Below are 27,306 nucleotides of genomic sequence, written 5' to 3' on the forward strand. Positions count from 1 at the left end.
ACCTTGCCTGAACTGTTGATTAAATTGACCTCTCCCTCTCATCGTTGTGTTGTGCTTTTGGGTTCCTTTGTTACCGCTACCAGTAACCAAGTAACTAGAGGTGAAACAACTGGAGGCTGATTGACCGCAGTGATCACGCCATCACGTCGCCATGTTCAAGTTAACATTGCTACCCAGCTGAGACCGACACAGGACTGCGCTGAGGAAACACAATGAGGACCAAAATATCCCAAATAATGAATTGTGTGTCACAAAAGTTTTGTATAAATAAGATGTCCTTATTATATTAAACTGTTGGAATACATTTTTATTAAACTGCAAAGGCGTAATGCATGTTTAATTTTGCATTGAAACTGATTGGCTGGCCATTCCATGAAAAGAAATTTCACCAACCACCACTGGTTAACATCACTTGGTTCACAGCCCTAAATCCAAAAAACTTCCAGGCAATGGATGATGATCGTTTTCAAAGGGCTAACTCCTCGCCTTCTGCTGTGGTGTAGCATTTTTGTATACATAGTATTAACTAAAAGTAAGACAGAGTATGGCAGAGTTTGTTCCATATCAATAATTAGTTTAACTTTATACAAACTGGTCTATTCTGAGGGCAATATCTTGAAAAGAGTAAACTTTCTAGTCTTCACTCAAAGTGCTTTAAAACTACTTTGAAGGTCATCATTCACCCATTCACATCCATTCAACACTGTCAAGGGCTCCCATGCGATGTGTCACCTGCCCATCAGTAGCTAACGTTCACACAGCGCAGGCACAGCCAGTGGTGTAGTCTATATTTTTGTAGTGAGTATACTGTGATTTTCCCCTCCCAGCGTCATACTTGCCTGTCCCAGAGCGCTGGCGCGCGATCGACTGAACGTTCTGTCACAGCGGTGTCGTTGCGTATCATCGCACTTTTGTTAGTGGGTATACATAAATCCTTGACTTTACCAAGTGGGTCTATGGCGTATACCTGCGTATCACGTAGACTACACCACTGGTCACAGCCACGCGAGCAATTTGGGTTCAAGTGTCCTGCCCAGGGACATATCATCATGGGGTAGCATAGCCCTGGATGGAAATGCTTGAAGGACAGTGCCGCTCTAGTTTAAAAGTAAACAACATTACATTGGTACATTCATATCTAAGAATCCATTAAAGTCTGAAAGGACTTGTAGGATTTGAATTAATAATAGCCAACTAAGAGCTCTGGCCTCAGACTGATGTGGACTTGTGGGGTTGGCTGGGGCTGGATAGACGTGAGGGCTGATGCAGTACAACTCATTCTACCAGTGTAATTGCTCAAGCAACAGGAAGCTATTTTCAGTGCAAAGGGAAAATGAGGCTGGTGTCTTTGTTGCTACACCACACCCACTGTGGTGTAGCAAGCCATCCGGCCAAGGACCTCTTTGAAGCATCCTGCCAGGGAGAATTACTATGATACATTCTTCAGACAAGGCTTTGATCACGGCTCCGTAGAGTGGAAATGTCGATGTCTAACACAGGTGTGTATGTACAGAACAAGTTTGTTTGACACCAGAAGAATATTGGTGTGTGTGTGTGTGTGTGTGTGTGTGTGTGTGTGTGTGTGTGTGTGTGTGTGTGTGTGTGTGTGTAGAGCTTTTGTTTTCCATTTTCTCTGTGCATGGAATTGAAATTCTGTTCATTTTCTCCCTGTCACAGCCTGGCCTTGTGTTTTCTATGTGTGTTCCCGGCATGGGCGGAAGTTCAACTTGATTGTGCCGGTGTTAATGATGAAGTGCAGTCTACCCAGCTGCCTTCCAATATATATACCCCGGCCTTTCATCCACTCTTCGCCAGATTGTTATAAACCCCCGGAATTTACCTGTCTACCTGCACCCACAGCTCCCAGTTGTTCCGCTCTTCCCCTCTGGCCGTCCTGCTCCGCCTCGTCCAGTCTTCCCTAGTCACCCCTACATCCTTGGCTCCCACTCCTTAGGGCATTTTGCCCCTTATTGTTTTTTAGCTATTAAAATCCTGCTCTCCCTCACTGTCTGGACCGTATTTTGGCTTTGAGTCTGCCACTACACCCCGTAACCCTCCTTTTACTTTTTATTTGTCTTGTAGGAATATGTTATTTGATCTGATGGATTATAAAATATATCTACCAACGTAACCTTATCAGTGACAGGTAATTTTATTGCCGTTGGCCTATAAGTAACAAGAACTGATAGTACACAAATGTCAAAGATATGTTTGAGGTCATTGAGATAGTGATACCATTACATGGTTTGTCCACCGGGGAAATGTTCTACTCACTATACAGTACATCCTGTTTTCAAGGCAGCCCTGTTTATGCCACAGAGGAGACAACTACAGGCTAGCAACATGAGAGGACCCCCACTTGTCACTCAAAACAAATACATCCTTATTTATATGACTTTAATATAATTAATATAATTGAAACGGCAGAGCCTTGTAACATTTCGTTGGAGAGAGCGGAACTCTTTTATGAACCAGGCTGAATATGTGTTCTTTCTGCACTAAAGTTGGGCATTTTAATAAATGGGGTCTATGGGGATTACATCACTTTCAGAGACAGCCTCAAATTCTCTTTTAAAGGAACTGCAGTTTACCTATTGGTTTCATTTTTCACCCTGGAGCTTGATTTTAACACTCAAATCTAGTAAAGAAATATGAAAATAAAAGTAAGACTTGTACATCTTCAGTTCATTAGTGCAGCACAGACTGTCCAACAACAAAAAAAAGCTTAAACTGTCCTTGGATTAGATTGCCCTTAATCAATCCGTGTTCGTTTCAATATTTCAGCTTGTTTATTTGTGATGAAATCTCAGAAGGATGCATCCACTCCTCTACCTACAGAAATGTTGAGTTTGCTAGGTAAATTCCTACTCCAAAGCTCCAGTCACCACCTCACCTGCCATCATCCCTCCAGTGTCCCTCCTCAGAAATGATCCCTGTCAGCTGAGGACATGTGGCCAAGCCAGTTAGGCCAAATCCAAATCAATTTCTCTCTGATGGCAGCAGAAAAGTACCAAATCAAGTTTATACTCGAGCTAATACAATCAGCCTATGGGTGGGGAGAGGATGACTGTGCCATCATGTCTTCACTAATTTAATTTCGCCAGAGCAGGCGGACGGGCAGGCCTGCTGAATGGGGTTGGTGCTGGAGGGATGCCCACCGCTACTAGGCATGGCTTGATGAGCTCAGCTCCAAATACCATGGCTGTCAAAGGTTTCACATGAGACAACGTCCAGCCAAAACCCTGGGCTGGAGGGAGAGAGACAGAGAGAAATTAGGTGAGTCGGAGGAAGATAAAAGATGGTACAACAAAGAGGAAGAATAAAAGTTAAAGGAAAATGCTTGATAATGAATGAGATTAAAGATTAGAACTCTTAAATGAATAAATTAGTTAACAATGAAGGCGAATAACCTCAAAGTGTTCAAGGATTATCAATAAAATGGTTTGATTAATGGGATAAGGGGCCTATTTTTGGTAGTTTAGTGTGCAAAACAATGGAAACTTTTCATGGTTTAAATGATTGTAATATTGAGGGATACATATATGTCATGACTCACATTTCAATTGTTTTGTATGTTTGTCAATTGTTTTTTTTTTAATTTACAAAACCCAAACAAAGTAATTGCATTGGCGTGGTAGAAATACAGCATCACTCGTTTTTGGGGATTGGGGAAAACTGCACTACCCTGCACTGCAGGACCACCACTGTGTCCTTACAAGACAGTGGTTTGGAAAACGTCCATGCTAAATGTTGGGAGATTGTTGGGCACTTAAAATACAGCCGTCAAATGATGAAAGGTTGATAAAATGGACACTTAATGAGTGGGCGATTCAAACGTTTTTTCAAATACGATCCAAGTTTTAAGGGACTGTAATAAACGCTTCCACTTTATTGATTATTAAAGAAGGAGAGATTATACAACATTTTGGATTAGCATTTATTGATCATTTACTGTGTCATGTCCCAGATCCCAACAATAAAAGCACAGCCAAATGTCTTTTTTAAAACTTGAGAAACATAAAGTGAATTTCCTAGAGCCTGTATATGGTTTTTCGACACAAATAGCTTATTCTCCTCAAGATGACTAGCTACATCCACTCATTCTGAGGTAAACAAAGTCCAAGTCTTATTTTGAGGTGATTCAAAAACTAGAGAAAACTCATCCATAATGTATTTCATTTCTCCCAATACAATTCACTAAATTTTACGTCCTGGCTCTTTTGCGTCTTGCCCTCTACGTTATTTCTTCACACAGCTGTAATGACAGACTTTAGCCTCAGCGTCACTGGAATGTTTATGATTACCAACTTTACAATATGCTGTCTGCCCAGGATCAAATAGAAGGCAGAGGTAGAGAGAAACTAGTGAAGAAAGTCAAGAATGAAGCAGCTACATCTAAAAGGAGTTGGTGAAGCCCAAACCAGAGTTCAAAGTATATTTGAATTGCATCAATCCGCTGTTCAGAAACACCCGTAAATGACGGTCTCGTTGCACCATATCTGCTCACTGTGTACTGGTTTACTTTGATTTTAACTGACATGTGATATTGCTATCTAAAAGTATAACCAAATGCTAGTCCATGCCACCATAAGGACATCAGTGAAAGCCTTTTAATCACAAATACACCGGTGTGGCCCAGAAGCCATCCATTAATATGGCACCCTGGCACTCTTTTGTGGAGCCATAGATCCAAGAGGCTCTCTCTCTCTCAACAGGAACATTTTGCTTTTTAGCGTGTAGATGCCAGCACAAACCAGATGTCAGCAAAGTGGCCCCTCGGTAGGCAAGGCTGATGAACACTAATGGAAGTGGTTACCTCACCAGGAAAATGGACCACTCAGTTATGGTGCTGGCAAGGTCCATTTGTTCAGAGGCAGAGCCAGTCGGTTGACTTGAATCAGGGCAGCGTTGAATATTTGCTCCCTTTGCCTGACCCTGTGGTGCACTTGGCAGACACAAATTCTCAGTTGTCAGAGCTTTCTGTAGCCCCTGGAAGCTTTAGATTGCAGGTTATTCCTGTCTTCTTTTAAAGGCTCAGGCTCGCTTGCAAGCTTGAATATGAATGTAACAATTTGGCAAAAAGGAACCACAGTTTAACATATTTGTAAGAAAGATTCAGTATATATTTGCAGTTAATTTACTCACATTCGGTCTCAAACAGCAAAGATAACGTCTGTGGATGTCTACTACTTCCCTTCAGGCTTCTTTGATTGACCAAATTTTTTTAGTCACACAAAACCACAATGTTGTATGCTCCTATTTTCACATAAAAAGAAATAAGAAAATTCCTTCTCCTTCATACCAGGCTTAAACAGCCTAGTAGGAATTTTGTGCATTTAAACATAGTTAAGTTTAAAGCTCTTATGTGGAAAAAGGGTTGGGAGGCTGGAGTAGCAGTGTGAATGTATGCAATTAAAGCGTATTGAAGTGTAGTAACGCAAACATTACATACATTTGTGTGAGCATTTGTGCTGCCAAAATGTGTGCCTCAGCTTCTTGCTACATTTATTCTTTCTGTTGTGTGCTTTTTTCTCTGTGTTCTCCTATCTGCCTTTACGTTTACTGCTTTGTTTTCCAAACCCCTCAGTGTGTATGCGTCTGTGTGTAACGCAGAGGACAGCGGGGCTAGTGGGGTGGAGCTGGCCAATGTAGTGTGCAAAGAGCTGCAGTCAATGCTGTGGAGTCAATGACCCCCGAGCCGGTGGGAAACCCTGCAGCAGAAAACTCCACAAGTACCCCCGGCGTCCGCTGAGCACTGCTGGAGGCTGCTCCACGTTCCCCTCATCTTGGACAGCTGGCAGCTCTGCTGCCGGAACTGAAAGGAAATATCAGTCACTTCAGGTGAAGCATCGTGTAGGTATTCATGACATGGTTCACTATTTGTTTTATCTTAGCATAAAGTGTGCTTATCAAACTGAGCATTCCTTTAATCATTTTTTGTTATTTTTTATTTTAACCCAATGAATGTGATATGGGATCAAATGTGTGCTCTGAAAAGTTTTTGTTTTATTAAATCTAAAAACTATAATAATACATTATAAATTATAATAATTTGCATGCACATAAATACACAATAAATTCACAGGTTTTCAATGTCCGTTCTTCAATAAGAGAGAGAACAGGGCAAGGCAGGGACATTTTATTTATTTTATTTGTATAGCACATTTCAACAACAAGTGCTTCACATAAAGCTATTAAAACATTCAAACATAAATCAAGGAGATTTAGAAACAATTAAGAACATAAAAGAACAGAAAAGAAAAACAGATTTAGCCTTGTCTTGAAAAAGGACAGAAAGTAGGACAGACAACCAAAGGGTTCGTGGCGGTTCATAAGGTATCAGCAGATCAGAAAAGTAATTTTGCCCTATATTATTCAGCAGGATTTTGAAGTCCATTCTTTGTTAGACAGAAAGCCTGTGTGCTTGTGATGTGATCCACTTTCCTGGTCCTAGAGAGGACTCCAGCTGCAGCATTCTGGATGAGCTGTAGATTTCTGATTGACTTTTTTCACAGACATGTAAACACATCGTTACAGTAGTCAAGTCTACTGAAGATAAATGCATGAATACGTTTTTCCAAGTCTAGTTGAGACATAAATCCTCTAATTCTTGATACATTCACTTAGATTTCTGGCTTGGTTTGTGGTTTTTAACATCAGTGATTGATGCTCAGCACTGACTTTCAATCGCTCATCCATGTTACCAAAAACAATTACTTCTGTTTTTATCTTTGTTTAATTGAAGAAAGTTTTGGCCCATCCAGTTGTTGATTTGTTCAATGCATTTAACCAGCCCTTGTATCGGATTGTAATCCCCTGGTGATATAGTTGTGTGGATATGTGTGTCATCTGCATAACTATGATGTTGTTTTTTATAATCTGAGCTAATGGAACCATGTTGATGCTGACCAGAAGGGGACCCAGTATTGAACCATGGGGAACACCACATGTAATTTCTTCAGCTCGCTTGTTGTGAACCCCTAAACCTTCAAAGAAAAGGTAAAATTTTTGATAAACTACCAAGAATTCGTAGTACCGTTTAAAAGATAGATGTATGTTTATAGTCTCAATCTCTAGTTATAAGTCTTCAACACAGTATGGTATTCATTTAATTAAGTAGTCAAATAGACCATAAAACTGTGTATTCTTAAGGGCGGGCTATTTTGAGATTAACAGGTAGCTACAATGTTGTTCAGTTCAATTGGTATCTATGTATTCAGTATGTTTTCAATCTGGATAAGTCAATTATCAACTTAGCCTCGTCTTTTTCAGTATTTGGAAATAATCAGCTCCACCCTCTTGTGGCACTTTTGCTTCCAAAAAACAATTACAACAACAACAATCATGTTGCAGCTTTTCAATCCAAAATTAAATTATTTTATATTTTTATCCCAAAATTCGTATGAAATTGACATAATTAGAATGCCTGACTGCACAACAGCTTCAAATCAGTTCACCCTTGAGTCCAGGTGATGATTCTGAAGACATTTGGAGAATGGCTGAAAGCGAGACACCCACGAAGTTTGGAAAGACTGACACCACCGCTGATGAACCCATCTAGTGAAGTGGAGTATGTTTGAGGAAGACTAAGAGAGTAAGAAGGATGCTCGTGTTGTGCAGCTGACAGCAAGAGAGACTCCAGAGACCATGAGGAGGGATTTTGGATGTGACCTCTTCTCTAGCTCCAGCAGAACAATGTGAGAATGTTGCTCATCTCAGCAAGGTGAGGGTATTAAAAATATCCCAAGCTTTGAACACCATAAAATCCATCATCAAAAATGGAAAGAATATGGCACAATGGCACACCTACCAAGAGAATGTCGTCCACCCAAACAAGGAGAACATTTATCAGAGAAGCAACTAAGAGGCCTAAGGGGACTGGAGGGGCTGCAAAGATCACAGCTGAGTTGGGAGATTCTATCCACAGGACAACTGTTAGCCATGTACTCCCCAAATAGTACTTTATGGAAGAGTGGCAGGAAGATAGCTGCTGTTCAAAGTAAAGTTGGTTGAGACCATGATCGACTCTATTCTTCATCGGTTGTGTCTGTGACTGGAACCTCCATACCTCTGCAAACTGCAACCCCTAACTGATTTCCTACCAGACGACAGTACAACCTCATACAGAGTCAGCTTCCTGTGCTCTAAACTATTGGGCAACAAATGCGAGGATGAAAGAATGAGTGAAAGGAATAAAGGTTTTATGGTTTCAAAAAGAGCGGCAGAGGAAAAGCTGATGACGCAAGCGGAGCGTCCCCCACGCAGGCCGAGCCATCTTATTTTGGAGATGGCTCGGTTCAGCCTATGTGGTCGTTGAAGGAACCGGCCCATGTTGACCGCGAAGGATGGATCCTCTGAAGGATGCAACTGCTGAAATAAGACTATAGACTATAATTAGACGATCAGAGTTCCAAGACAACAGCAATATCCTCTGAAAGAGACCCAGTTTAAGGTACTGAAGCTGGTCATACTGGGGAAGACCTGAAGAAAAGGCCTTACCGCTGTTACTCTTGTACGACGTCTGACAAATTGCCTACGATTGAAAAAAAATAGCGTCGGGTCACTAAGCATGCCCGGTCGACTGGAGCTAAGGGAAACCACACCACAGAAAGAATACTTTTTTTTTGTCATTTAACTTTTCTTTCAAAACAATCTTTTGACTTTTTTTTTCACCTTATACGATTCGATTACTCACTGCGCATGGCCGTTCCAGCCACGAGCAGACAGAGAGCCCACGACTACACCTCCCTTCCCCCGTCCGTCGGTCCGCCACAACTACTTGCTTCCATTTTGATTTCCATCTGACTTGCTTTGCCATGTTAAAGTGGGGCCAAATGAAACAAACAAAAACAAAAGAAATTGTATTGACATACTGTCCTGAAAATATGGTTTCTCATCATCATGCACATAATAATCCAATAAAAAATGAATGTAATATTGCTGCACATTTTGATCGAATGGATACAATGTGGTTTTGCAATCATTCTTTTACGTTTCATAAATCTCTGCCTGACCTGCGGTATATGGTATCCTCATTTGAACCATAGTTAAGTTAATAACTGTCTATTATGAAGTATAAAAGACTGTGTCCATTTCCAAAATTAAGTTTCTATTGTTTAGTTTATCTTGTAATATCCCTGTGAGTTTTCTTTTCCTAATGATGTGGGACCGAATGGGCACCAGCTGTAGGGTGAACCCAGTGTTCTGTACAGAATGGGTATCAGCATTTGTATCAGAGAAATTCCCATTCCTCAATAACCTGCTCACATCTTTATCGTCCTCTATTCATGGAAGGAAAATATATTTTTTCTTAAAGCTCTGGGACTTTGCATTGAGTACCCTCTTTCCTCCCTCCTGGCAGATCAATCCATCTGCCCTTCCTCTGTAGAACAAAGGCGTTGTGTCTGAAAGAGAGATAAAACAAACAGAACAAATGTGCTACCGCTGGAGCACGGCGTCACATATATTGGTAAATCTATGATAAAGTCACAAAAGGAATCCCTCCACCTTGAAGAATTGGAGATTTCCTCCCCTCCCTGTATCTGTTGTGCTGAGCACACAAAGACAATAAATCGTCTCTGTTCATGTGGGAGTCGAGCTTTGAAAATCTATCTATCTATGTTTGCTGCTAACAAATGCTATTCAGATAGAGGCTGTTTGGGGAGAAATTTTGCAGGTAGTACTAAAAAAAACAAATGCCTCTAAATTCCAAGTACAAAAACAGGTAAGTGCTCATGAAATTGAAAGGACTGGTTACAAATAACATGAAGCTTCATGGTGCAAACTATTTAAAGTTACTCAAATACAAAAAGATCTCATATTTATTCTTCTGTACGCCTCCATGGTCACATACGTAGACCAGAGGTCCAAAACCTTTTCAGCCTCACAGACCGGTTTCATGTTAGAAAATATTTCACCGACCGGTCTTGAAGGTGTGGCGGATAAACATAACGAAATAACCGGCCGATGGAGGGGATTGTGTGTTGGAATAGTCTTCGGTGATTGCTTTGTTAGCAAAGCTTCCGTCTCCGCTTTCCTCCGCATTGATTTTAGACTTTAGAAGTCTGGCCGGGCCGTCAGCAGGTATTTGACTCAACTGCAGCTCCCCACAAATAAATCTAATGCCAGATCTCCCTTCTTCGGTGGTCATGTGTGTATTCTGTCATTATGCTATGCTACATGGTAAGATTAGTAAAGTTAATTCCAAAAGATTTCACAGAAACATAAATGTAGCAAACATTACCAGCTGCCAGCCGCAGTATATACATGTCATCTTCTCGCTACACAGGTAGCTACACTGATAGCTACTTTGATATCTAAACAAGCTGACTGCCCGCCCTCCAAAGGCTGCGACAAGCTGCCCCTCTTAAGAGGCAACGGCGTGCTTTGCCGTGCGGTCCAACGCGGACCACCTGAAGCGCGAAGACGGCAATCGACCGGTGAGGTCGATTCCAATTATTCCCTAACCGATATTGTTTTCTTTCCACGGGTTGGCAGAGTGCTACTGCGCCCCCTGAGCTGACCAGGGGGCGTGTATAGCGCCCTTCTCAGTTAGCACCATCAGCTAACTTGAGGATACTAACTTAACGTTGGTTAGATCATCCTGTTATTGTCATAGGGTTAGGGTTGCCATTACACGTTGCCATTACACGTGTTTGTTTGAGTAAACCTTTCAAAGTCAGCAAGGTGTTCTCGCCTAAGACTGACTGACTACTAGTTGTACTAGTTGACTAGGTCAACAGTAGCACGCTGTTTATCTGTGTTGTGGCTATCACAGCTAGGGCGTACCCCCTCCAGCTAGTCCCATAATCCAGATTAAATTCAGTAGTTTTGTAAACACTGTGGCCAGGATCCACAGTAGAGTGCTCCAGCTCAAGCTCAATGGTTGGATGCTAATATCGCCAGCAATTTCCTAGTTACGAGAGTGTCCTCCCTCCCCTCTCACCTTAGGCTGGTTTTGCTTTCTTTCGGCTTGTTCCCCACAGTGCTCCCGCTCAGGCTGACTGGTGGGACACCAATATCTGCAGAGATACCCAAGTGAACAGTGTCTTCACTCCTCTTCCACAATCCTACGATTGGGTTTATTTTTCTGGCCCTTTGCCATAGTAGCAGAGGGCTCCCGCTCAAGCTACTTGGGGGAACCCCAAGACCGGCAACAGCTGTCAAGGTGAAGAAGGCTAGAAGCCTCTCTCGCTGCCAGTCCTAGTAACATCCAGCAGAGCGCCTTCGCTTAAGCCAACTGAACGCGACCATGTCTCTCCCAGCTGTAGGACCTGTATGGCTCCTCTTTAGCCAGAGGATGGCCATGACCTCTGCCCCACTTGCCACACCGCACCCTCCTAACTTGGGCTGCCCCTCGCCTGACCAGCCTTGTACCTCCCTGGGGATCGGAACCAGGTAGCAGATTTTCTGTTCCATAATAAGCGCCCCCCGGTGGAGTGGCGGCTTCATCCGGACGTGGTAAAGAACATCTGGGATCTCTTCGGCAGGGCAGAAGTAGATATAAACTCAGCAAAAAAAGAAACGTCCTCGGACTTTCAACTGTTTTTACTTTCAGTAAACTTAATGTGTGTAAATATATGTATGAACACTACAAGAGTCAACACCATAAGACATAAACTAAAAATGTTTCACAGACATGTGACTAACAGAATTGGAATAATGTATCTTTGAATGAAGGGAGGCTCAAAATCAAAAGTACCAGTCAGTAGCTGTTGTGGCCACCAGCTGCTTGAAGTACTGCAGTGCATCTCCTCCTCATGGACTGGACCAGATTTGTCAGTTCTTGCTGTGAAATGTTACCCCACTCTTCCACCAAAACACTTGCAAGTTCCTGGACATTTCTGGGGGGCAATGGCCCTAGCCCTCATCCTGCGATACAACAGGTCCCAGACGTGCTCAATGGGATTGAGATCCGGGCTCTTCGCTGGCCATGGCAGAACACTGACATTGCTGTCATGCAGAAACTCACGCACAGAACGAGCAGTATGGCTGGTGGCATTGTCCTGCTGGAGGATTATGTCCTGATGAGCATGCATAAAGGGTACCACAGGAGGATGTCTTCCCTGTACAAGGCATGACATTGAGATTGCCTGCAATGACAACAAGCTCAGTCTGATGCTGATGTGATATACCGCCCCAGACCATGATGGACCCCCCCACCTCCAAATCGATCCCGCTCCAGGGTACAGGCCTCGGTGTAACGCTCATTCCTTCGACGATAAACTTGAATCTGTCCATCACCCCTGGTGAGAAGAAACCGTGACTCATCAGTGAAGAGCACTTTTTGCCACTCCTGTCTGGTCCAGCGAAGGTGGGTTTGTGCCCATGGGCGGCGTTTTTGCTGGTGATGTCTGGTAAGGACCTGCCTTACAACAGGCCTACAAGCCCTCAGTCCAGCCTCTCTCAGCCTATTGCGGACAGTCTGAGCACTGTCTTGCTGGACCTCAATGCCACATTTGACACCATAGACCATTACATCCTGTTGCAGAGACCAGAACATTTAATTGGTATCAAAGGAACTGCACTCAGCTGGTTTAAATCCTACTTATCGGATCGATCCCAGTTTGTGCTTGTAAACGGTGAATCCTCAAAGACCACCAATGTTGGTCACGGAGTCCCACAAGGTTCTGTACTTGGACCGATTTTATTTACCCTCTATATGCTTCCTTTGGGCGATCTTATCAGGAAACACCGCATGAACTTTCATTGTTATGCAGACAATACTCAACTGTATTGGTCGATCAAGCCAGAAGAGACGGACCAGCTAGTTAGACTTCAAGAATGTCTTGGAGACATCAGAACTTGGATGACCGGCAACTTCCTGATGCTAAACTCAGAAAAAACGGTTGCTAAAGTTATCCTGATAGGCCCGGAGCGCCTTTGAAGCTGTCACGTGATACAGTTTTTATTGATGGAATTGCTCTGGTACCCAGCAGCACCGTCAGGAATCTGGGAGTTCTCTTCGACCAGGATAGGACCTTCAACTCGCATATAAAGAAGACTTCAAGGACTGCCTATTTTCATCTACGTAACATATCAAAAATCAGGAACTTCCTGTCTCAAAGTGATGAAGAAAAATTAGTTCATGCGTTTGTTACTTCCAGACTGGACTACTGTAATTACTGTAATACTGTAAAAGTGTTATCGGGCTGCTCTCTTAAGCCAGTTGATTCAGAATGCTGCAGCACGTGTATTAACAAGAACTAAGAAAAGGGATCATATCACTCCTGCATTAACTTCTCTGCACTGGCTCCCTGTTAAATCAAGAATAGATTTTAAGGTACTTCTCCTCACCTACAAGGCTCTTGCTGGTGAGGCACCGTTGTATCTTAAAGAGCTTGTAACACCTTATTGCCCTACAAGGCAGCTGCGCTCCATAGATGCTGGGTTACTTGTTGTTCCTATGGTTTTAAAAAGTAGGCTGGGGGCCAGAGCCTTCAGTTATCAAGCTCCTCTTTTGTGGAACCAGGTTCCACTTTCAGTCCAGGGGGCAGATTCGGTCAGCTCTTTTAAAGTAAAACTTAAAACTTTCCTCTTTGATTCTTTCCTCTTTGATTCTGCCTATAGTTAGGGCTGGCTCAGGTTAGCCCGGAACAGCTGCTATAGGTTTAGACTGCCGGGGGACTTCTTACGACACACCAAGCTCCTTTCTCACGCTCTCGTTCTACCATAATTCCCGTTTTATTAATGCAAATGACTAATTCAGCTTCTTTCCAGGAGTTTTTTGTGCTTTCTCCCCTAGCAGGTCTCCGTAGATCGTAGTTCCTTCTGGACCCTGGTCCTGACACCGACCATGGCCCTGCTGACGCCTGCTGCTGCCATCATCATCATAATTATTATTTGAGATATTAATCAAATTACTGTACTCGTAAACCAACATTACCCTCTCATAAAGTCTCTGTACTCTCCCTGCCCACAGGCTTCTGTAGATGGTGGTTCTATCTGATGGTGATTGCCCCTGCAGTGGCCCTGCTGTGCGCCTGGCTTACTACTCACAATTACTTGAATCATTTCTGTCATAGGAATTGCATGTATTATACATTGTTCATTCTGTACACATGGCATCCATTGTAGTCTGTCCATCCCGGGAGTGGGATCCCTCCTCTGACGTTCTCCCTAAGGTTTCTTCCCTTTTTTCCCTCTTGGAAGGGATTTTTCATTTTTTTGGGAGTTTTTCCTGTGCCGATGGTGGGTTTCGGGACAGAGGATGTATGTGTACAGACTGTAAAGCCCTCTGAGGCAAATTTGTAATTTGCGATCTTGGGCTATACAAAATCAAATGGATTGAATTGAATTGATGGAGGGATTGTGTGTTCCTGGTGTGACTCGGGCAGTTGTTGTGGCCATCCTGTACCTGTCACGCAGGTGTAATATTCGGATGTACCGATCCTGTGCAGGTGTTGTTACACGTGGTCTTCCACAGTGCTGATGAAATTGCTTCTTCTGGACATCCATCAGATGAGGGAGGGAGACAGGAAAAACAGCTGATCATCTGCGAGGTGATCAGTTCTTCCTGTCTCAAGAATCCCTTGAACATTGTTTAAACCCTTTACAATTAAGATCTGTACAGTTATTTGGATTATTACAACATTATTGTTGAAATACACAGTCCTGAAACAGGGACGTTTTTTTTTTTGCTGAGTTTATATGCCTCGGAGACAAAGAGGATCAATCTTCTGGATCAGGATGCTCTGGCAGACATGTGGCCAGAAGAGCTTATTTACGCCTTTCCACCGTTTCCTCTGATATTGCCAATGCTCCTCAGAGTTCTCCAACAGACTCTTGCTGGTGGCCCCTCTGTGGCCAGCCGGGACTTGGTTTTCACTACTACACAGGCTTTGTTGCGGGACACCCCAAGCGCCTCCCTGACAGACGGGACCTTCATTCACAACTAGGAGGTTGGATCTGGCATCCCAATCCCGGCCGCCTTGAAAGCGGGCCACTGGAGGGCCCGACCACCTTTTAATTGACTACACGGACCCAGTTAAAAGAACTATCCTGAATGCCTGGGTGCCATCCACCCGCTTGCAATACGACTGGCGTGCGGTTCAGGACAGGGACCCAGTACAGTGCCCCGTACCAGCCATACTTGATTTTCTGCAGTCCCTCCTGGACAGAGGCCGGTCTCCATTAACCCTGAGGGTGTACATGGCCGCTATTTCAGGGCAGCACGTTAAGGTCGACGACAAGATGGTAGGGAGCCACAGACCGGTGTCCCTTTTCCTGAGAGGGGCTCTGCGACTGCATCCCCAAAAGGCCCTGAGGGCCCCTGGATGGGACCTGCAATTGTTTTTGGACACACTATGCTTTCCTCTGTTCGAACCACTCGCACAGGCAAAGATGAAATGGTTGAGCAAAACAGTTTTTCTCCTCGCCATCACGTCTGCTAAGTGTGTGGGGGAGCTGCGTGCGTTGTCAGGGAGCGAATCATGTCTGAGGTGGAACTCATACGGCTCTGCCGTGACCTTGTGGCCCAATACAGCATTTCTCCTAAAGGTGCTGACACGCTCACACGTTACCCAGCCTTATTTAACCTGCACAGTTTGACCTCCCATCAGGGGAGGAGTAGTCAAGGCTTCTGTGCCCAGTGCGGGCCCTCAGAGCTGGTCGGAGCAGCTCTTTGTCTGTTGTGGTAGGCCTAGGAAGGGCTACGCGCTTTCCAAGCAGTGCCTACAACAACATCCGGGGTCACAGGTAACTTTGTTGGCATAAAGACTCGACCTGCGCAAGCGTGAGACAGAAGATAATCAAGTGTGAAGCACTGCCTCTAGCATGTCATCCAGGATTCATAGAACCGTAATTAAATACATAACTTTCATATTATTGAGTTTTTTTCTCCGTGAGTTAGACACTGCAGTTTAAGGATGTTTTCCGAAGCTTCTGAAAGGGCTCGTGGTCGCAATAAAAACCCTCAGAACAGCACAAAGAGTTACTCTTTTGCATGCAACGAGTTACTGGTGTCCGTTGCATGTAATCCACTTAACCTATTTAGTAGGTTATTGTCACCGTCCAGCTCTATGTCCTCTGAAGACAATTTTACATCTTGTCTGGATCCATATTCAAAAGCTTTCGGGTTGTGATTTTCTGTCTTTCGTTTATCTATCTATCTATATCAATACCATTTTCTTCTCATCTTTAATCAGAAGAAGAACTCCCACTGCCCTTATTTAGAAGCAGGGCAGAGTTGATATGCTCCATGTGGGGCGATTAAAGTAGATTGAGATTTCTTCTGCCCGTTGACTTGATGTAACGCCTCCTGAAAAAAAGTGATGCAATTGTGAGTTAATCTGCTGAGCTGGGATGTAGGAGATGAGCTAGTTAATATGAATCCGTCTCATTTGCAGATGCCCTGCTGGTGAAGGTCTCACATACTCACCTTCAGTCCTGCTGTCAAACACATCAACCGGTAATTATGGACTAATTAAACCCACCTACACACACTGTGCCTCAAAACAGCAGACACACACTTCTATGAAAAACTTTTGGAGAGGCCATGGGGGTTTAGATTAGTTATATAAATTGAGTTGTTAAATATAACTTTTGAAAATTTAAAGGAGCAACTGTAATGACAATGACATTGTTTATTGTTTTGTTTAGAAGATAACGGTTGGCCTTCCGATTTTATTGTTCACCAGATGACTGCGGTGGGCTGACCAGATTTCTGTTGCTGCAGTTGGAAAAGTCTGTTCTTTGGCCACCAAACTTTTAGATTCCCATCATGGTATGGCTATTTCAAAGGCCTTTCCTTGGCGCAGGCCAACAATCAAACACTCAAGGAACACAGATTCTTTCTCATTTCTGCCCAGATTACCCCACGTGGATGCAGTTGAATCTAATTATGCAGTATAAGGCATCAAGGTTTGAACCCTAAACGACAAGACTGTATATGAAAAGCAGATCATGTCATATTCCGACATGGATTGATGAAAGAAGCTGTGCTGGAGCAACACTTCCGTGAACCCTGCAACGGGCCCTTGTTATTTTTAGAGCACTGGCGGATGATAATGAGCATGTAAATGTTTGGTTTCCTTCCAGCACCGCAGTTCTCAGCCTGCCAGACTCTTTTTTCCCCCCTGTACAGATTTCTCTGGTTAAATCATCCCAATTAGCCGACAAACCCAGACGGCGTCTCTTGGGAACATGCTCCCTGCAGGAGGGCCGGATTAAATGAATCAGACTGTGCTGCAACGCTTGTCTTCCTCAAAAATAAAAGCACTGTTCTTCTTTTCAAAGTCTTTGATTCTAGGCTGAATGGATTTCCAACAGATACATATTTAATGACTGTTTTCCACACCTTTTGCGGCTCCACACAGGGATTTGAATTATAATCTTTGCTGGAACATTTGGAACATTTTCACATCCCACCGTTTGTGTGTGTTCTGCTCTGAAGTTAACCCAATGTATAACGAGGATCTCCTTGGCTAACTAGACAATCGCACACTATTAAAGTCACAATGCACCACCTGAAATCCTTTCTTCAACGGTCTGTACTCTTTATACATTACATTAAGTGTGTGAGTTTCCACGATTGAAGCTTTTGTTCCACTTGACTGCAAAGGGATCTCATTCAAGGAAGCAGACCTAACCTTTATGCATTAAATGTAGAATCTCTACTTTTCATTTCTAAGAAGATTTAATGTCTCATATTTAAGGTATTTCCTCACAGCCAAAGTGTGTCACATGGAGTTTAACTAAGCCATGTCTAAAGTCCCTATCCGTTTATAGGTTTTCTCACTTACCTCTAAAGTATTTAACACTTGAACGCTAACCCTCTCCTGGTCCATTTCATCCAAAGAGAGGGCAATTTGCCCTTTCTCACATGCACACGTTCCAATCAATTACTGGTCAGTGTTCTCATTACGGGATGGTCTAATAATAACCCAAACACACTTCACAGCAACACCAGCATCACAACTCCCTGCTGTGATATCCCTGCAAATCCCACCCACTATTACTTATGAATGCCCTTTCAACCCTATCCCTTGATAAACTATGTTTAAATGCTACTCAATAGTTTTGCCAAAATAATTCTGAAGGACCTTAAATAAATATAGCATGAACATTCATGGAATTCTGGTGTCCTTGGTGAAAGTTGTGTGGATCCATCATCTTGTCGATACGGCTCTTTGAGAGTGGTGCTGGACGATATTGCTCCTCTAGAAAGGAGAATGGTAACAAGAAGGAAGTTTGCTCCTTGTATAACCCTCAAACCTGAAGTCTAAATCTTCTACTTGTCTCTTGGATCAGATTCCGATTAGGTTGCTTAAGGAAGTTTTTTCTTTCGTTAGCACGTCTTTATTAGATATTATGAATCTGTCTTTGTTGACAGAACATGTACCACAGTCTTTCAAGGAAGCTGTAATTCAATCCGGAGAGACTTGTTGAAATTTGAACCATGCTTTATTATAACAGGCATAATATGATATTGCAAGTTGTTTGGGGCTTGGACTCCATCCTGCCGCAGGATAGACCCGGGGCCGGGATCTCGAGCCGAGACGAGGCATATCCCCCCCTTTGGGAGTCCAGACACTGGTGGTGGTGGAGCCCAAGTTGCATAAATCTCCTGATATGCCAGGTTCTGCTGTAGATTGGAGGTGTCAGGGGTGGTGGCGGGTCACCTTTGGAGCGTGCTGAAATGACAACTGACAGCAAAAGAGAGGAGAACAGTTTTTAACGTTTGCCTGTACCAATGCGATTGGTTTACGGTAACGACACCCACGTCTGATACTACCCGACCCCGCCCCTAATCAGCTGGCCGTGCGCCCCCAGGGAGAGAGGAGGCCACCAGGGAACAGCACAGCCTGTCCAGTCTTCCTGACTGAATTTTCGCCTAAGCTTCATTTAAACCTCTTAAGAAACCTACTCTTGCCCCAGAGGTGTTGGCTAACTACAGACCTATCACTAATCTTCCCTTCCTCTCTAAGATCCTTGAGAAATCTGTCACAAATCCATTATGTGACCATTCACAAAACAATGCTTTGTTCAAGGATTTCCAGTCAGGATTTAGCGTGCATCATAGCACACCAACAGCATTGGGCCTCAAACCCAAATAATAGAAGACCGAAACGTTGCCCTGTAAATACTTTCTTAGTCAGCTGTTCCCCTCATGAAAATAAAACGTGTCGAAGCATTTTCTTCAAATTCAACAAATTGATTTCTTTAGTGTGACAGATCTTCACCCTTTTTGATCTCTTTCATTTTTCCCTGTGTTTCTCCCACTGTTGCAGTATGGAAGCATTAAGATCGTTTTCTATACCTCATCCTTCTATAAAGGACGTTTCCTGTATTGGAACAAAAGCCACTTATTTCAAATCAATCCAGTTCAAGTCAAGCATGTGGGTTTTCTATTGATTCTTGGGGGAGATATCTTAAAGAGAACTATGTTTCCACAACATGCATTTCTAGCTACAAGAACTTTCAAATTACATTCCTATATCTGACCATTTGGCAGTTTTTCATGTATTCTTTGCTAACACAGTACTGCATAATGCTAAATGAGATGACAGTATTCGTTAGAAAAACATTTGTTTTAAAGATTTAGACGCCACATTCTGGGAAAATCAAATCATGAAATACTTAGCCTTTAAAATGATAAACTCTCCATTTGATCCATCTCTTTCTCTATTATTCCACCTGCTGCTCCATTAACACAATGTATTCTGTATTTCATTTCTCGCAAAAGCCTTTGAAGAATACAAAAAGTACAAGCAAGTGCCCAAAATAAAATTACAAACCAGAAGCAGTTATGCCAGCATTTTGCTTTTGATTGTACTGCCGAGGAGACCTTGTTAAGCCAAACAAGCACAGAGACAGAAGGTGTGTCGTGGACAGCAAAAACAGCTGCACCGGTTCAAGTTGCTGCAGTCAGTGACGACGAATGAATCATTCCACTTTAAAGTATTTAGTATCACCTAGCGTCATTCAGAGATTGACCTAACACATGTCATGTGTCAACTGACCCCCATCAGTGCAAGTCATCAGAGTAACGTAATGGTAGGTCGCTGTGACTAGCTTACTAGGACAATAATAGAGGTATAAGTAAAGCCAGGGAGATCACAGTGTAAAAGTGAAATATGACCTGTTGATTGAGACAGAAGACATGAAATTGAAGAAGAACACCGATCTTGTCACACTGGGTGGGTCTCAATTCACTGTAGCAATTGTTAAAAAATGAAAGCTGCATTATTTTTCCTGTTTGTTTTTTACTGTCTGTCAGGCTCCATTTCAAATGAATGAGATCAGACTTTAGAAAGACCACACAATTGCGAGACACATCTTTGTCAACCTATTTTAAACAATATGAAAAAAAAGATACAAAGAGAACACAACTGGAAAAGTCTAACCTACCGTACTGTAACTAAGGGTCAGATGTGTGGGGGAAACTTGTATTTGTATTTGTATTGTACTTGTATTTAAGTCTGCAAGTTTTGTGAAACCACACATTTATTTGTCTCATGTTCACAGAGTCACAGGTATCAGCTCAGAGCCCCGTGCACAGCCATGTGCACATGTGATAATATCAGCAATATCTGCCTGTGTAGCTGCGTTTTCTTTATGTTTCTCCTGTTGTACCCATTATCACCTCTCTAACACAAGGTACACATCTTGACTCTAAAACACCGGAAATTAAAAGTTGTTTTTCATTCCCCTGATGGTGAACTCACCACGCTCGCAGATGTAAACCCTCCAATGTCAGAACGTCCCTCAGAGACCTACGTAGAGTCCCCTCGCCACATATCTTTCTGCCAATAATCACCCCATTAAAATGAATGATTTTGCCCAGACCGTGTACTGTACATAATCGTCAATTAGCTACTGGCGTCGAGATGGGACCTCTGCTAACCTCTAAGAGTCTGCTGGAGCCTCATTATGGGGAGTGTGACTCACTCCTAATCAGTCAGGCTCTGAGCAATAATGGGAATTGAAATATCCGCTTTATGTTCACGAGATTCACACGGTGCTATGAAATGAACTGTGTGCAGAATGTTCTCACTTGATCATCTAAATGAGAGGAAGCTTCGTTAGATTGGTTTGTTTTTTAATGATACAAATTATGCGGCGGGGAAGTGAAGGCAAGAGGTTGTGGTTGGCGAGACATTAGCTATAAAGCCTTTCTAATGTCGTATTGTCTCTGGGGTTGGTTTCACGTTTTTATAGTTGTCCATCGCTTGTGTTTCATGACGGAACGCATCCGCTTCGTTTGATTCACGGTGGAAAGCATACTTCCTGAAGACAATACTTTTTATACAAATAAGACGTGTTTCTGATCTTATTCTCCAACAACGCAAACACACCGTGGTCCATTGTGATGTTTGTTTCTCGCAGGAGGTCTGAGACCGCGGATTGCTCAGGTACGAGCGACGCTGTAGACGGTGAGAAGTAACAAATGGCAACAAGCCGGGCCAGCGGAGGAGTTGAAATACCAACAGCCTCTCTCAGTATGAGACATTCACCAGGACGGAGCCGGGAAGAAAGCAGGTGGCAGCGCAATAAACTGTGACTGTTGGCTCCCCTCACTGCGCTACCTGAAGGGAAAGCTATAGGCTTGATTGAAAGAAATAAACTGGGAAGGAAATCAGAAACTGAAATGGAAGATGAAGTAAAAAAGCAGGAGGAAGTTAATATTCTCCTTTATGGCATAACTGGGTTACTTGAGATGGAGAGAAATGACACTCACCCCACTTCTCACATATATTAAGAGGTTGTGGGAGGGGTAGTCATTTGTATGTAGATAAAAGTCAGTTTAATATTGTAAATTACCTTTTTTTATACAGCAGTCTGGGTGATATGGTTTTAAACTCTCAATAAATGTTTTACCGTGTGTTTTCTCTGCCTACCTGGAGAGTGTGGGTGGCTGGGAGGGGTGGAGAGCCAGCGGGGGAGGGGCTGTGAGGTGGGGTTGATGGAGATATCGCACAAGAAAAGGTCCCCCATTCGTTTGGCTGCCATGCCTTTAATTAATAGATTATGTACACACACACGCACACACACTCCTGTCAGTCTCTCCCGGAGCCTCAGATTACCACTGCATCCTCTCTTTCCGCTGCCCGGCAACCTCGAAAGCACACACACTCACACACAAACAACAGGCACACACGCACATCAGGCACAAGCATGTGGGGGCTGACGGGTGGATGGGTGGGTGAGGGGCGTAAATGCAGTGGACGAGTAAACCCAATGAGCCTTAGCGAGAAAGCAGGAGGGGTGAGTTTAAGACACTTCTGAAATTCAAAATAACAGGCTGTTGAATAAAAGCTGTTTTTTAAAGCGTCACATAAAGAGGTGCGGAAGTGGACGGCAAACAGACGATTATTAGGAATCACTGTGCGGTTTTGTTTGCAGCAGGGACTCTCTTAGCCCTGCACGGCATTGGCTGGCCAGAAAATACTGACATCTGTTTTCATCCCAATGGTCTCCATCATGTCCGCCCACAAACAACCAACTGCAGTCAAGGAATCAGTCACACAACCAGGAGCAGCTACACTGCTGCGTTGTTGCTGATCCACCCGTATCCAGGCTGAACTATGGTAAGCAAAACTAAACAGGTTGGCAGTGGCTGCTAAAGTAGAACTCCAGGAGCATTGCTGTATGTTGTGCTGTTGAGCTGTTGTGTTTTTGTAATTTTTGGAAAGACTTTGTGAAATTAGTTTCGGCTGATTTAACTTAAATCTATGTGACTTGATGGGAACTTCAGTAACAAACAGAAGACAGAGAGAACTTTGTTAAATTTATGTTGTTGCCACTCCTCTGGCCTTCACTGCCCTCTCTCAACACTAAAACACTGGTTTCCTATCTCTTATCATAAGACTAAAGGACGGAGATGGTCAGGAGGTTCTTTCAATATTACATGGAGATGATTATGGAAGAATGTAGATATCTGAGCTCTGATCATTGTTAAATAGAAGGTATTGTAGATGAATCTTGTGAATGTCCTAATAAGAATCGACTTGAGGGAGCTTTGTCGGATCGGAAGAAAACAAGTGACTAAATGTAGCTTAACAGACCTGCCGCTGACATCTGCTGCATGAAGCCACTACTATGCGAACCCTCCGGAACGTCGGGCCCAGCAACCGGCAGCCAGGTTGCATAGTGTGCAATGTGCGAAGGGTTTGACAGAGAGGCTGGAGTGAGGATCTCTGGTGTGGTCAGAGTCCTCTTTTAAGAAGAGCTTTGTTCTTTTTCTCCCTGCATGACTTCTGGCGGCTGTCGTTCTTTTTCAGATTGTTGTCAGTGTGGATCCGCTGGATGCAGCAAGAGAAGCAGACGGGAATCCCATTTATCTCTCTTTCCATGCCCCGTGGCAGCGCAGGGGTAAGAAATGCTGTGACGATAATGTACTCTGTACGATGATGGTCATACACCTTGATGATCAATGTAAGTCATAAAAGGCACGATGACACAGAAAGTGATAAATCTCCCAGGTCCTCAGTGAAGCAAGGCACATAAAAGCAGGCAGCCGTGGGATTTTCACGGCTATTGCCGGATTCTTCTCTTCACCTCGGGGGCACAAAAAATGCAAATAAAACAGGGATTATAAAAAAGGATAATGTGTGGGCTTTGGAAAATGAGGAATGAAAATATCAGCGGGCCTCTTTTTGATTTGTATGTCCAGCGGCGACGCTTGAGATGAACGAACCATATCTTAAATTACCATGTAATAAAAATTTTACCTAAGAAGCTGGGGAGTCTCGCTCAAAAAATGGCATTGGCAGGTTAATGGTGCTAGAAAGTGGGAAAAAAAGACCATTATATTTTCCCATCTGTGACAAATCCTATTAGTAATGTGGCATGTAAAGATGGAAGTGCCCTGATGTTCTGTCTAGTGGACGTCTTATTCTGTTGACTTGAACCAACCAAGATCAATTGGGGCATGAAAGGGCGCAATCAGCGTTAGGTTTGACTGGTTCCTGTGAGCGTGGTGCGCTGACTTAATCACCAAGCTGGCCCCTGCGCCGGCAGATATTGTGCTTGTCATGCAAATAGAAACACGACCCTCTCTAATAAATGCAAATTATCTTTCACTCTACGCTCTGTTCGGTTGATGTGGTAAAAATCCACCGTTTATCCTGCGCTTTTCAGTCGATCAAAATCTGTAAAGGTTCTGAATTCGTCCAAGCATAACATTTATTGTTTTGGTCTGTGAGTAGTTCCCAATCAACAGAGCTCAGTGCAGAGAATCCATCCGGCCTGGTGGTGTTTGAGGTGTGTGCTCAGTGATACGAGGACGTTTAATAAGCTATTCATAAAGCTTGCTGTGTTCGCGCCGACTTCTTATCTGCAGAAAGGAACCAGATTGAGGCTACACAACGTTCAGGGTGATTCTATGTTATTATCAGCGCCTCGGGCAGTTAGGTTCTAGATGTCGACACAGAATGGTGTTAAGTGCTTCGTTCAGTCTGTCTTAATAATTTGTGATTTCATAATGTGTGAGGCAATTTGTTGAATTGTTTTTCAGTAGAGACTCAGAATGTGTTCCCTCTGGTACGTAGTGATCCATGAATGTTGCAGGGGTTTGTTTTTGTCATGAAACTCATTAGAAGCACTGTCGTCTATGGAATTAACTATGCAAAGATTCCTATGATTGCTAAGAGGTAAAAACAGAAAGGACCATCAATGTTAGTCTTAAGCCAAAATGAATAAAAGATGAATAGCAATGAATGCAGCAGCACAATGTTAATGTAGTGATGCTGTAAATGTGTTAAACCGATAACTACATATGATGCATATGTGCAATTCACAATAGATTGTCTTCACATTCCCCTCATTACACTCAATTCAAAGCGTTAGGTTAATGTTATTCTCCGGTCTACAGGGATGAACGTTAGCTCAGCTGGACAAGAAAGTACAAGCAACTTTAGCCGGGGGCTTCGTCGTGGGCAACACGTCACAATACTTAGTGGCCAGTTTATGACGAACACCTTGTTCACCTTGAAGGGATCTGCTGTTTGCAGAGACAAATCCAGCATACCCAAGCGTAGCGGCGTGATCTGGTTGGGCGCCATCGCTCTTCCAATCTTTCTTTATTTTAGATTGCAATTTGAATTATATTACAGAGTACATGGAGCTATGCAGTACTTTGCCCACCCCATGTACACGATGGGAAGCAGACACACTCTACCAGTAGACGAAAGAAGCATTTGGCTTTGAATTTTTTTAACAAGGCCTTTATTTAAGCAAAATGTTGCACAGTTATTATGGTTTGACACACACACACACACACACACAAACACACACACACATCTCATCTCGTCTAGCCGGTATGTGAGGACAGCTACTAGTGACTGGCGCCAGTCCTACAGGGAGGAGGGGAACCACAAGGGGTTGAGGGACAGCGAGGGCAGCAAAGCGAGCCGTGCATTAAGACGACTCGGCACCATCTTTTTCCTCACGACGCAGACAGAAGGGAAAAGAATAAAGGCCAAATCAATACTGTCATTATCGGCCAGTGTAGGACTGAATTAGATGTCATACAGCCTCGGGGTTAAGGAGGGGACTTGATACATCTGCACATTAAAAGTGCTGTGTGATGGATACAGCTTTCTTGGTTTCCTCGTGTGTGTGTGTGTGTGTGTGTGTGTGTGTGTGTGTGTGTGTGTGTGTGTGTGTGTGCGCGTGTGTGTGCAGGCACATTTTACTTAACTTGCACACAAACAGACTCGTTTACATCCGTCCTGGTCTACACACACTCATCGTGAAGCAGTCTGGTGAGACACAGACAGACAGACAGCGGTGTGTTGAATAAGGGCAGTGAGTGATCATCATACATATTTGTAGACAGTGTTAATGCGCCTTTGATTTTATCTTTTGAGAGGATTTTTTCAGCATACCATGCTTTTTATGACCTTTTTCACATACTATAATATGGCTTTTTACTGCATTTTCTGACTTAACTCTGATGTTTTGTTCCCACAATACAACCCTTGTAGCCTTTTGACCTGCTATGCTTTTGCAATTTTTACATGTTTTACTTTTTATTGACGTACTTCCTCTTCCATCTCTCTCTTTCAGGTCTTACAGAATGAGGACCACCTACGAAGACTCATGGAATGCCGAAACATGCTGTTCAAAGGGATCCAAAAACAAACACACTGACAACAAAAAATACTTAATGTTGTGTTTTATGACTTTGTTCGTTATACCATTGTGACTTTTCTTTACGTGACATCTTCACGATTACCATACTATAACATCATTTCCGAGGACTTTTTTGACGCCCCATACTATACTATGTTATGCCATTATGTATATTTTAAGTTGGACAATTGTGGTTTTTGAAACCCCCTTTTTCTTCTAATATATATAATATATCATGAATGAATTAGGATTCTGATCCTATCAAGCTCTTAGATTGTTTATTTTCTGTGCCTTCATTTCACATTAGAGTGGGTAAGTGTGCTCAAAAGAGTTGTACTTCATCTCACATCTGCTGTTCGCACTGACGGTTTTAATATTCGCCACGGTCTCTTAACATTTGAGACTTACTGATTGTGAACTGCCCGTGGGAAGAATTAACACAGAGTCTGTGGATTCTTGGTTAGAGACTCAACACACTCCTCATTTTGGGGAACGCCAAGTGGAACAATTTCTAACCGGCATAATTCTCGTTCTCTCTTCTGTCTCTCATGTCTCACTTACGTTAGCGTGTTGGAATACACATATGAGATCGGTTGCGTAGCATCAGCTGACGTCTTTTACATATATATATATATTTTATATATATATATATATATATATATATATATATATATATATACATTTTCAGTTGTTGAACATATATAGACTGTAAAACCGCTACTAGGCTATTCCAATATATATCACAACTTAAGTTAGATATCCCAGACCTTTGCATGAGGATGTTGTCTCTTAATGGACCTCGTTGAATTTTGAATACGCTTGCAGTTTTACTTGCAATTAGGGCTGTTGGGATTAACCGATTTGGCCGTAACTCCTGGAATGCAAGTCCCGAGCAATAAGAATTGAAGTTGCCGCTATATCTATGGTGTCTGAATTCCTGCATTGAGATGTGTTTGTGCACTATCACACCTCCTCTTGCACAATTAAGCCTCTCATACAGCAACATTTTGAGAGAAGCAACACTCACCAAAAGATGTCAGACGTGAGAAATGAGCAGCCATGTTAAAGGTGTCTGGTCGCACAGCATCATGGCGTGAGAAAGGTTTCCCTGCTGCTCGTCACTGGAACAAATCAATAGAAATATGCCATCTGGAGATCGACATACCAAACCGTGGCTTTGCCATGACTTTGTTTTAATTGCTTTTTATGAATTGCATGGCATACTATACT

At 43.0% G+C, this 27,306-nt stretch overlaps 1 long non-coding RNA gene across 1 annotated transcript; it reads left to right on the top strand.

Moving 5' to 3' along the window:
• Nucleotides 1-22,098: 22,098 nt before the first annotated feature.
• On the top strand, nt 22,099-26,679 carry LOC120811889 (uncharacterized). Its single transcript, XR_005710478.2, has 4 exons — nt 22,099-22,206; nt 22,451-22,529; nt 23,223-23,313; nt 26,011-26,679. It is a non-coding gene; the product is annotated as an uncharacterized LOC120811889 (long non-coding RNA).
• Nucleotides 26,680-27,306: the final 627 nt, after the last annotated feature.

This window comes from Gasterosteus aculeatus, chromosome 21 (assembly GCF_964276395.1).
Source record: "Gasterosteus aculeatus chromosome 21, fGasAcu3.hap1.1, whole genome shotgun sequence".
NCBI classification, from domain to species: domain Eukaryota; kingdom Metazoa; phylum Chordata; class Actinopteri; order Perciformes; family Gasterosteidae; genus Gasterosteus; species Gasterosteus aculeatus.